The sequence below is a fragment of the Danio rerio genome, chromosome 23, assembly GCF_052040795.2.
Source record: "Danio rerio strain M-AB ecotype USA chromosome 23, GRCz13ab, whole genome shotgun sequence".
Classification (NCBI taxonomy): Eukaryota; Metazoa; Chordata; class Actinopteri; order Cypriniformes; family Danionidae; genus Danio; species Danio rerio.
The window spans coordinates 1,948,109-1,960,392 of record NC_141043.1 but is presented as its reverse complement, the minus strand read 5'-3'; the positions used below and the strand labels follow the sequence as shown (position 1 = coordinate 1,960,392).

Here is a 12,284-nt window from a genome sequence, read left to right as displayed (position 1 = left end):
GGCAGAGAGTACAGTTGAGGATGGATGTGTAAAGAGTGTGAGATTGTCCAGACCTCTGTTTAGAAGGAAAGAGACACAGAGGTTCATCACTCCCGCAGGAACCGACAGCAGAATATCAGCACCTGAATGCAGTTTAATGGTGGAGAAGCACTGAGCCGCAGACAGGAGACAGATGCTGGATAGTGGACGGTGTGAGTTTGCTGCGGTCACAGGGTCAAACGCAGAGCAGCAGATCCCAATGAATGCTTGGCACAGGCGGAGGTGATGGAGTGGAGCCTGGCAGAGCCTTCAGACCTTTATCTGACCCTTCACACACACTTCTCAAATGGTCATCCTGAACAAAATCACTCATGAGCAGCATCTGAAGAAAGCCTAGATGGATCCTCTTTATAAGGTTTGTTTACAAGTGCACAAATACTTTTTTGGGATTTAAAAGTGTCTACTCTCTTTATACACACAGGGGTTGGACAATGAAACTGAAACATTGGCCAGTTTAATGATGGAGGTTTCATGGATAAATTTGAGCAGCCTGATGGCCAATCTTCATTGATCTTCATTCCACCAGTGAGAGCGAGAGTGTGAAGGTTTAATAAGCAAACTATAGCACAGTTCTGCCTAAAATATTGCAATACACAACATTATGGGTGACATATCAGAGTTCAAAAGAGGATAAATTGTTGTTGTGCGTCTCGCTGGTGTGTGTTTAATATATAAGTAATGAGTAGTATTATAATAAGTAGTATTATAACAATAGTATTAATATAATTATTAATAGTAATTATATATAATAAGTAGTATTAACTATTAGCATATTCAACTGCTATATTTAATGTTCAGGAAAATGTGTCAAAGTATAATGTAAATGCCATTCAGTGTCGTCAGTATTCTCATTCATTCATTTTCTTGTCGGCTTAGTCCCTTTATTAATCCGGGGTCGCCACAGCGGAATGAATCGCCAACTTATCCAGCAAGTTTTTCATGCAGCGGATGCCCTTCCAGCTGCAACCCATCTCTGGGAAACATCCACACACACATTCTCATACACTACAGACAATTTAGCCTACCCAATTCACCTGTACCGCATGTCTTTGGACTGTGGGGGAAACCGGAGCACCTGGAGGAAACTCACGCGAAGGCAGGGAGAACATGCAAACTCCACACAGAAACGCCAACTGAGCCAAGGTTCGAACCAGCGACCCAGTGACCTTCTTGCTGTGAGGCGACAGCACTACCTACTGCACCACTGTCTCGCCACGTCAGTATTCTGACTTATTAAAACATCTATAAACAATAAGAGTGCTAATTTACATAACAGAAGTCTGAATATTGATTAAACCTAGATTCATGATGATTATGTTAAAGGTTTAAATTATAATTTACTTTTGTTGTTATTATTATTATTATTATTATTGCTGAAGTTTTTCTCCCACTGATCCCCACAGCAGCCTCTACAGTACCTGTAAATTAAACTACAACATATGTAAATGAACAATTGCCTGTAGTTCATCAATCAAGATTTGAATTGCATTATGGGTCCTTGATCTCTGCTCAGATAACCTTTGATGTCTGAAAGTTTAACAAAGTGATCTTTTTTTAATTTCTGGTGGTTGAAAATAGTACGCTTACCTGATTTGGTCTTGTAAATTATGGTAGCCTACAGATATTGCAGTCACTAAATGTCCTGGTATTTAAAGCAATCAGTCCCGGTGCATTTATGGATAGTGTTTTAGACAGGAAGTGTTGAATAAATGCACTTCCTGTTATCAGTCTGTGCATTGTTCAGTCCACTCCTAAATAGAGTCTCAGGTCAAGGGTCAAAGAGTAATGAGAGGAAGAGAGATATGCTGAACGGATGAGGAGGCTGTAAACCAACACAAAACCAATGCTGCTCTTTTGAGAAACTCCACTGATTCACTTTAGTGTAAACTGGCCTCAAAGAAACACTGCACTTTTTTTTTTTGGAAATAGGCTAATTTTACTGCTCCCTTAGAGTTAAAGAGTTGAGTTTGACCACTTTCTAATCCATTCAGCCAATATTCTGCTCTGGCAGGAAGGTTTTAAGCTTCCCTTACAAAAGTTAACTATAATTTTACTATAGTAAAACTGTAGTAACCCTGACTGTGGTAACCATTTTGTTGGTGTGTATTTTGGTTTTAAAAATCATGGTTTTGATGCAACAATACTGGAGTACCCTACAGAAAAATCTAGCTTAAACCAGCCTAGGCTGGTTGGCTGGTTTTAGCTGGTCGACCAGGCTGGTTTTAGAGGGGTTTTGGCCATTTCCAGGCTGGTTTCCAGCCATTTCCAGCCTGGTCTTAGCTGGTCAGGCTGGAAGATGACCAGCTAAAACCAGCTTGACCAGCCTAGCCAGGCTAGGAGTCCAGCTAAAACCAGCTATGTCCAGCTTAAATCAGGCTGGTCAAGCTGGTTTTAGCTGGATTTAACTGGTCATTTTCCTGCCTGACCAGTTAAGACCAGGTTGGAAATGGCTGGGAACCAACCTGGAAGTGGCCAAACCCCTCTAAAACCAGGCTGGTCAACCAGCTAAAACCAGCCTAGGCTGGTTTAAGCTAGATTTTTCAGCAGGGTAGTACTATAGTAAAATAGTAAGAACCATTACTGTAGTAACCATTTTTTTGGTGCATATTATGGGTTTGAAATTACATGGTTTTACTATAGTAATACTGTAGCAGTAAAATATAATTAATTCAGTGGTTACTGTGGTTTACAACAAAAATCATAGTATAACTAACGTTCATTTTGTGATTAATATGGTTTACTATAAAACCATAGTTTAATGGTTAAAACTAAATTAATTAAAATCATAGTTAATTTTCGTAAGAGTTAACTTCGTTGATTCGGATTAGACCACTAGCTTTTCACTCAAAAAATGTAAAGATAAGTTTTGACAATTTTGCTATTTAAAGCTTGACTTCTGTAGTTACATGTATATAGACTGACAAATAAATAAAAAGTTGTCTTTTCTATGTCAATGTGGATAGGAAATAAAAGTCTTATTCCAGCGAAACAATCAAAGAACTTTGCTACTTTTACGGCTGGAGCAAGAGCATTGATATTACACATATTGTGGTCCTAGCCATACCAGCCAAGAAAATAGCGATGTTTCATTTTTCCATCACTTTCTACAGGATGTAATGCCCAAAATTGTATTAAACACAATGGTGGTAGCCATGTTTTTTGGTGCGTACTTTAAAAATCATGGTTTTGATACCATGCTTTTACTACAATAATACCGTAGTAAAATATGGGTACTGCAGTCGTGGTTCCTGCAGTTTTACTATAGTACTACTACAATACTGCTGCAGTAAAGGCATTGTTTATTTTATAGTTACAATGGTTTTACTTAAAATGCCACAGTAGAAATATAGCTCATTTTGTGGTTACTATGCTTTTACCACAAAATCCATAGTTTAACCAGTTAAACTCTGCTGTTATTTTGGGATTTCCGTCTGGATTTTGCATACCCAAATTTAAAAGCTTCCCAAATCCACATGCAGAGGTGTAAATGCAAAAATTTGGTATTATTTAAAAGAAAACGCTTTGAATTTTCCCGAAACACTACTGAAAGTGTATAAAATATCTGTATATGGTGTCTGTGTTATAATAAACACCTAAAAAAGGCGCTTTTTGTATTTTTTTTAATAAACTTATATATATTTGAAAGTGTACCTTTTAGGTTCTGTGTGGTCTAGCGTGCTGAAATTAATTTTGGTGGTTCCTGCACATGTCTGCAATCATAGGAAATAAGAAAAATGTCTCCACCATAATCTGTGCAAAAGTTATTGTATTCCAACTGATGAGAGGTGCTGTACAAGCCACAGAGACCGATCATTGTTTTTATATTTCACTATTCTTTTGAGTGATCAAACATAATTCACTGTGTTTGGAGCACGTCAGACATATAAAAGGATTACTTCTGCACATCACCTCAAAAACAGAGGAGAATGGCCCTGAAGCGCACAGCATAAGGTAAGAGATGACAGCTGTCTGTGCTATCCGGGGCTGCTTATTGATCATTAATGTATTGTTTTCACTTCTGCGCCATGGACACACCACGATTCTTACGACAACTGCTTGATATGTGAATATAATTCAGTAAAAATAATGCTAGAACCGTATGAGCACCGGCAAGAGCTTTCATTTGAGCTATAACTTGTACATGTGTCATATGAAAAATATGAAAATGAATCAATGTAAAATACCCAGCTCGGGTATCCAAAATACTGTGTATTTAAGTGTAAATAACTTTTGTACAGTAGAATAAAAACCAAAGTGATGCATATGTACATAAAATATAGATTCTACACTTTCAAACGACACCACTTACGGGGGTCTGGTGCAATGCTAGCCCTTTAAATCTTAAATCGAAAGTCGATGACGTCACAGACCCGGGTCCGCAGAGTTTAAGTGGTCTATGGTAGTAAAACCATGGCTAATTTTTGTAAAGGTTAGCTTAGCATAAATCAATGAATCAGATTAGACCAATATAGCATCTCGCTTAAATAATTAAAAATATGTTTTGATAATTTTGCTATTTAAAGTTTGACTCTTCTGCAGTTACATCTTATACTCAGATCGACAAAAAAAATGGAGCGTTGCCTTTTCTGGGTGGATACGAGCTAAACTCTTATTCTGGCTTAACAATAAAGCAACTTTGTTGTTGTACGACGGCTGCAACAGGAGCAATGATATTATGTACATTGTGTTCCTAGTCATATCAGCCTAGAGAATAGTAACTTTTCATTTTCCATCGGTCTTTCTACCAGATAAAGTGTCAATCTTTTAATAGAAAAATGATCAAATCACTTTTTTGAGTGAGACGCTAATGGTCTTATCTGATATAATGATTTATGCTAAGCTAAGATACTGTAAAGTTCTCCCACCATGCCACTGAGGGGATTCAAAACTCTAGTGGAGGTCTAAAAATGACCATATTTGCAAAAAAAAAAGTAGATTTTTCATCTAATTACATCTAATCCACCTGAACGTAAACGTTCAATTCACACCTGCACTCAAACAGCTCGCTCATCTGAACTCTCTTAAGCTTTACACGTGTATTTATCAGCTAATTATTCCTTTGATATGCCCATGAAACCTGACGTCCGCTATAAATGAGCAGATGTGAAAGCATTAAAAACAAACACAATAAGGCATCAGTCTTCCTGCGTCTCCGTCCTCACATATTTTAATAAGGCCTCGCAACAGTCTGAGTGCTGTAAACTGCCTACATAAACACAAGAGGACCTTTATGAAGTCTTAAAATATGCATGGCATAGATATTGCATCATTGAGAGAGATCAGACGGATATTAAACCTCCACAGGCAGAGGTCAGAACTCTGGCCATAAATATAAGAAGACTGCACAATACAAGTGTGTGTGTGTGTGTGAGGTCCTGCCACCACAGTCTGCTTTTTGAAGTCTTATACATAAATAAATTTGCATATGATTTTAACACGTTCAATTCAAGTTTGTTTGTATTGTGCATTTCACAATAATTGGTTTTAAAGCAGATTTACAAATGGCGCATAATATTGCATTACAATCAAACTCAGAAAAGTGAAGGTTATTAGTTTCCTTAAATTTATAAGTTACTTATAACTTTAGCTAATTAACTAGTAACTAATTACCAACCCACATCACATCATACGGGTTCAATTGCGCATACTGGTTGCAAAAAAGGCCGGTTGCAAAAGCAAACATGTCGTGCTGTGCAGTAGGGTGCCAAAAATGAAAGTCCAAAAATAGAAAACGTAACTTTTACCGTGCACAACACTGCTTTTAATGCCAACTGCAGACGTCTCTGTGTTGCGTATGGATGCTATGCAAACCGGGGTAGTTCCAAATGCAGCTTTATTATCAGAATGGTCAGACAGGTAGGGATCAAAAACTAGCATAAACAATGTAGAAGACAATTCAGAAGCGTAATCCAATAACAGGCAAAAGGTTCAGGGCAGGCACCAAAGGGTCAAAAACAGGAAACAAAGAGAAACGCTTACGTAGAGACAGCAACAGCTAAACAATACTTAGGCCATGTGTGTTGAACAGAGGGGTTTAAATAGTGCAAATAATCAGTGTGTGAGCAGCTTCAGCTGTGAGTGTAATCAGTCTGGATCTGGAACCGGTTGTTTGTGTGTGTGGCATGCCTGGGTGTTGTAGTCCATAACTTGGCAGATTTGTAGTTCTGTGAGTGTGAATGTTTTTCAGCGACCTCTGGTGGTTAGCGATCGCTGCTAATCATGACACTTTGGCTAAGAGCCTTTATAAGAGCTGAATGGAGTGAGGACCTAATTAAAAATGCTGGACTCTGCATTCCCTGCTGAAAAATCCAGCTTTTGGCTGGTTTTAGCTGGTCGACCAGGCTGGTTTTAGAGGGGTTTTGGTGACTTCCAGGCTGGTTTCCAGCCATTTCCAGCCTGGTCTTAGCTGGTCAGGCTGGGAGATGACCAGCTAAAACCAGCTTGACCAGCCTAGCCAAGCTGGGAGTCCAGCCAAAACCAGCTATATCCAGCTGGTTTTAGTAGGATTTGGCTGGTCATTTTCCAGCCTGACCAGCTAAGACCAGGCTTGAAATGGCTGGAAACCAGCCTGGAAATGGCCAAAACCCCTCTAAAACCAGGCTGGTCAACCAGCTAAAACCAGCCTAGGCTGGTTTTAGCTGGATTTTTCTGCAGGGTTAATTAACAAACAATCATGTACTAACAAGTAATTAAGGTAGTCGTCATTCACACATGAACTCATGTGAATCATGTTGTAGTTAAAGTTGATTCATGACTAGTGCATACCTTAACTCATTATTAATTCATAATAGAGTAATGTTTAATTTACATGTTAATACATCATTATTCATGCACTGTTATTGTAAAGTGTTACCAGTATTTGTATTTTCTCTCAGAGAGAATAAATCTGACATTGATTACAATGATGGATTGCAAGATTTGGATGATTATGGACAGGTTTGTTGCTGATTGATCACCTGTTACATTTAGATAGTGGGGGAAACCGGAGCACCCAGTGGAAACCCATGCCAACACAGCGAGAACATGCAAACTTCACACAGAAACGGCAGCTGGCCCAGCCAGGACTCGAATCAGCAACCTTCTTGCTGTGAGTGCTAACCACTGAGCCACCATGCCACCCTATGTAAGCTTTGATGTACCCTAATGGTTTTATTCCTTCCCCTCACACACTGAAAAACAATGATCCATTGGATTTACTTAATATTTCTAAGGTAAGTGGTTGCAAACAATTAAAATGGGCTGAATTTAAACAAATTAAGTTGAACGTTACTCAATATAATCTGTTGAAAAACGAGTAAATCTAATGAATCATTATTTTTTTCAGAGCAGACAGACAATACAGGTTCTCTGGTTCTCCAGGCTCATTGGCGTGAACGTGGTTATCAGCTTCATTAATGGCCACTTGTTCTCTGAGAATTCAATTAGCGCTGCTGGCTGAGCGGGACAGCAGGGGGGAGACAGAGGGTCAATAAACACACAGCAGACCCCCCGATGGTCAATGTATGCAGCTGGATGTGAAAGACCCTCACAAACAGCACCACGCTTTGTGTCTCACTGTCTCAGTTCTTCTGTCTGGGCTCATGGGAATGAGTGATGAGCCTCAGTCCTCAGATCAGATTCACATGTAAACACACACACTTCATTAGTCTTGACATACCGCAGTTCGTTATCGAATTATTGCGCATTTGCATTTCCGTGCAGGCAGTTCCCATGCATTTTTATGCTCTTTGAGCACATGCTTTCGGTGTGTGTGTGTGTGTGTGTGTGTGTGTGAGAGAGAGAGAGCAAAGGAGAAAAAAAAAGCATTTTCCAGGGTATTAATATTCATTCATTCATTTTCTTTTCGGCTTAGTCCCTTTATTAATCTGGGGTTGCTACAGCGGAATGAACCGCCAACTTATCCAGCACATGTTATACGCAGCGGATGCCCTCTGATCTCTGGGAAACATCCATACACACTCATTCACTGTGGGGGAAACTCCACACAGAAACGCCAACGGACCCAGCCAAGGCTCGAACCAGTGACCTTCTTGCGGTTAGGCGACAGCACTACCTACTTCACCAGCGCGTCGCAGGGTATTAATATTGCTTTTGGTAAATGATGTAATTTACCATTGTGAGCATACTTTTTTATGAAGCTTAATGAAAACTATTACACAAGGCGCTTTGATGTTGTTTGTCATTCATTTGACCGTTGTTTATTGTTTAAATTAGTAACATCTGACAAAAAAACCACCAATGAAAACTAGTCTTTGGATAATTTGGGTACATACATAATTAGGGAATGTTGATTAACGTACACTGCCCCTTGTTGTGAAATTCATTCATTCATTTTCTTGTCAGCTTAGTCCCTTTATTAATCCGGGGTCACCACAGCGGAATGAACCGCCAACTTATCCAGCAAGTTTTTTACGCAGAGGATGCCCTTCCAGCTGCAACCCATCTCTGGGAAACATCCACACACACATTCACACTCATACACTACGGACAATTAAGCCTACCAAATTCACCTGTACCGCATGTATTTGGATTGTGGCGGAAACCGGAGCACCCGGAGGAAACCCACGCGAACGCAGGGAGAACATGCAAACTTATTCGCCCATAAGAAAAAATATATAAGTGAATTAAACACTTTATGAATAAACTACAAACAAATAAATAAATGGGATAATTACATAAGAGCTCAACAATTAAAGTACATTTGAAAATTTTATTTATTGGTAACTAAATTAAATAAATGGTTTTAGAAGGTTTTTTTGTCCTCAAAATATGCATCCCTGTAGTGCATTGCTAAGGAATGTCTGTCTGTAGTGTTTCCAGCTCTTCTATATACAGTGCTGCTCTCTGACTGTGTAATTCTGACCCTTTATAATCAAATTCAATCTCACATTAAGAGAGACGGACACGGTCATCGGCCATGATGAAACCCCTGCAGCGAGTCAATGGTGCACTAATGCCTCACATTACACACGCTCATTCACTCAGCATTCATGCTTTCTAAGGAACGTTCTTCAGTGAATGTTTTCCGCTGCTGCATCGTTGAGTTATGTTTGAGAGCATCATCATATCCACCTGTGTTTTTATGCTTGTTGTTTTTCTGTCAGGGAATATACGGTATAGTGTATTAAATAGGAATATACTTAAAAACCCAATAAAAAAAGGGATTTATTGTGCCTGTTGATTCTACATGTCAACCGTAATGCACATTTTAGTGGATTTCAAGAGTTCACACTTAGCTGATAATCAATAAAGCGTATTTGGCATGCTGTCCAAGGAGAGAGCCCTGAGCTCGTAATATCCTCGAGCCCGGGGCTCCCTCCCGTTAGAAGGGCGAGAGGGGAATTCGAGGTCAGGTAGGTGTAGAGAACTCCCCTGCTTGTCACCGTGAGAAGTGTAAACTCAGGTTGTATTGGGTGATAATTTGTTTTAGTCGATTGGCTATGGTTTATGTTTTTGGACGGTGGGATGAAACCGGGGAACCCGGGGAAAACCCACGCGAACACGGGGAGAACATGCAAACTCCACACAGAAACACCAACAGGCCCGATGGGTTGGACTGGCGGTGTTCTTGCTGTGAGGCAACAGTGCTAGCCACTGGGCCACCGTGTCGCCCGATCAGAAAAAGTGGGAGGATGTAGGGGTGGAAAGGGGGGAGCTTCAAGACGAAGATAACTGGAGTGAAAAACTCCATTTATAATGCTTCCGTGATCAGGACTGGGCTGATTACGGAGCTAACAAGGAGCCAGCCGTGTTGATTATAAGCACGTGATCCTCTCGAAATTAGTTTATGAATAAACCACACTTAATGTGGATAGAGTTAAATGACCGCCAACTATTTACAGCAATGTTTTACGCAGCGGATGCCCTTCCAGCCGCAACCCAGTATTGGGAAACACCCATACACACTAGTTTACACACTCATACACTACGGTAAATTTTTTTTTACCCAATTCCCCTATAGCACATGTGTTTGGACTTGTGGGAGAAACCGAAGCACCCAGAGTGAGGTTTACCTGCACAGCACACACTAGCTGGCCTCCGTTACACTAACCACTGATCCATAGTTTATTAATATTTAATAATTTCACAACAATGGTGACGCAGTGGCGCAGTGGGTAGCACGTTCGCCTCACAGCAAGAAGGTCGCTGGGTCGATCCTTGGCTCAGTTGGTGTTTCTGTGTGGAGTTTGCATGTTCTCCCTGCGTTCGCGTGGGTTTCCTCCGGGTACTCCGGTTTCCCCCACAGTCCAAAGACATGCGGTACAGGTGAATTGGGTAGGCTAAATTGTCCGTAGTGTATGAGTGTGTGTGTGGATGTTTCCCAGAGATGGGTTGCGGCTGGAAGGGCATCCGCTGCGTAAAAACTTGCTGGATAAGTTGGCGGTTCATTCCGCTGTGGCGACCCCAGATGAATAAAGGGACTAAGCAGACAAGAAAATGAATTAATGAATTTCACAACAAGGGACAGTGTACGTTAATCAACATTCCCTAATAATGTATTTACCCAAATTAAATAAAATAGTTTTGACCGTGAGTAGTGAGAATGCATTGGTACAAAATACATTGCATACACTATACAATACATACAATAGATTAAAAGTCATGTTGAGGAACACAAAAAAAACTGCCTATTAAAATACATTACTTAATGGTTGTGTTGATGAACACACACAAAATATCAAACACGAATTGATAGATTTGAATTTTGTGACTAAATAACAAACTGCTGTGATACTGGATCGGTACAAATAGTTTAAGAGGACTCTTCATAGGTGTAATGTATTTTATACAGTAAAAACTATTTGTTAGATGGCTTTACCCCACCCCTAAAACCCACCCTCGCAGGAAACCCGTGGCAAATGTTGAATGTCAAAATACCTTTAGTATGATTTTTAAGCGTGGACACAAGGTATGTCCTCATAGACCATCTTAATAGTGTACAACTAGGTCAAACCCATGTCAATTTTGTGTCCTCATAAACCACAAAAGAAAGCACATACACACTTTCTCACTGCATTCAAAACCGTTAATAAACAAGTCACGGACATTAGTGCAGAGAATTAGTGGTGAAATGTGTGTATGGCGAGACTCTTACCTTTGTCTTCCTTTGTTTTTGGCTTCACACACACTGTGAGTTACGGGTGTCCCTGATGACTGTGATCTCAGAGGTGTAGTCTCTGTCTGCTCATCGGGGAATCTGAGGAATCGCTGGTTTTCACTCCTGAACTCCCATGAATCAGTGGGAGCAGCGGGTCGAGTGGAGGTCACGGCCCTCCAGCTTACAGGAAAGATACATTTTATGGGCGCATTCAGAAGTCACCTGTGGAGACGTCAGCAGAGGCTCGTGGGAGATCAACTTTATGAGTTTCAGGGCTGCGATGCTGCTGATTTCACAGGACACGCTTCTGAAAACGTGCCGGCAGGTGGTCAGATCTGATCCTGCAAGAGGAAAAGCATGCCTGAAAAGAGAAAAGTTCACTCACTCTTTCATTATTTATGTTGTTCTAAATCTGCATGAGTTTCTTTTGTTGTGTGATTCATTCATTCATTTTCTTTTCGGCTTAGTCTCTTTTTTAATACGGGGTCGCCACAGCGGAATGAACCGCCAACTTATCTAGCACATTTTATGCAGTGGATGCCCTTCCAGCCACAACCCATCTCTGGAAAACATCCACACACACTCACTCATACTCACACTCATACACTACGGACAATTTAGCCTAGCCAATTCACCTGTGCCGCATGTCTTTGGACTGTGGGGGAAACCAAAGCACCCAGAGGAAACCTGCACAACGCTACACAATCTCTAGAGACCTCGGGACGAGTATCTCCAGGTAGAAATAGAGATTTGTATTGTATGTAAACACTATGAACAGCAGCTATGCTAAATATTTTAATTAAGTAAAATATTGAATTAAGTTTAGTTTGTTCTAAAAAATGCAGGGTTGTTGTAAGCCAATATTGGGTCACATCTGGACAAACCCAACTTTTGTGTCATTTAAATTAAATTGAAAAAATAAACTTAATGTTGAGTTTGTCCATATTTAACCCAACATTGACCCAGCCCACCTATTTCAGTGTATTCCTTAAAATATATAGTTTTTTTAATATGCACTCTAAAAATATTCTAACATGAACATCTTTTTGCAGCTCAACTCATTGTTAAAGCTCTTGTTCTCTCCAGACTGGACTATTGCAACTCTCTTCTAGCCGGGCTTCCAGCTAACTCTATCAAACTTCTTCAG

At 40.2% G+C, this 12,284-nt stretch overlaps 1 long non-coding RNA gene across 1 annotated transcript in view; it reads left to right on the top strand.

Annotated features, from left to right (window-relative positions):
- The window catches only part of LOC147838132 (uncharacterized), a 41,234-nt gene extending 34,103 nt beyond the window's left edge, over positions 1 to 7,131 (top strand). The window contains exons 3-4 of the long non-coding RNA XR_015523025.1: positions 874 to 1,182; positions 7,098 to 7,131. This is a non-coding gene — a long non-coding RNA (uncharacterized LOC147838132). The remainder of the gene's footprint in view (positions 1 to 873; positions 1,183 to 7,097) is intronic.
- Positions 7,132 to 12,284: the final 5,153 nt, after the last annotated feature.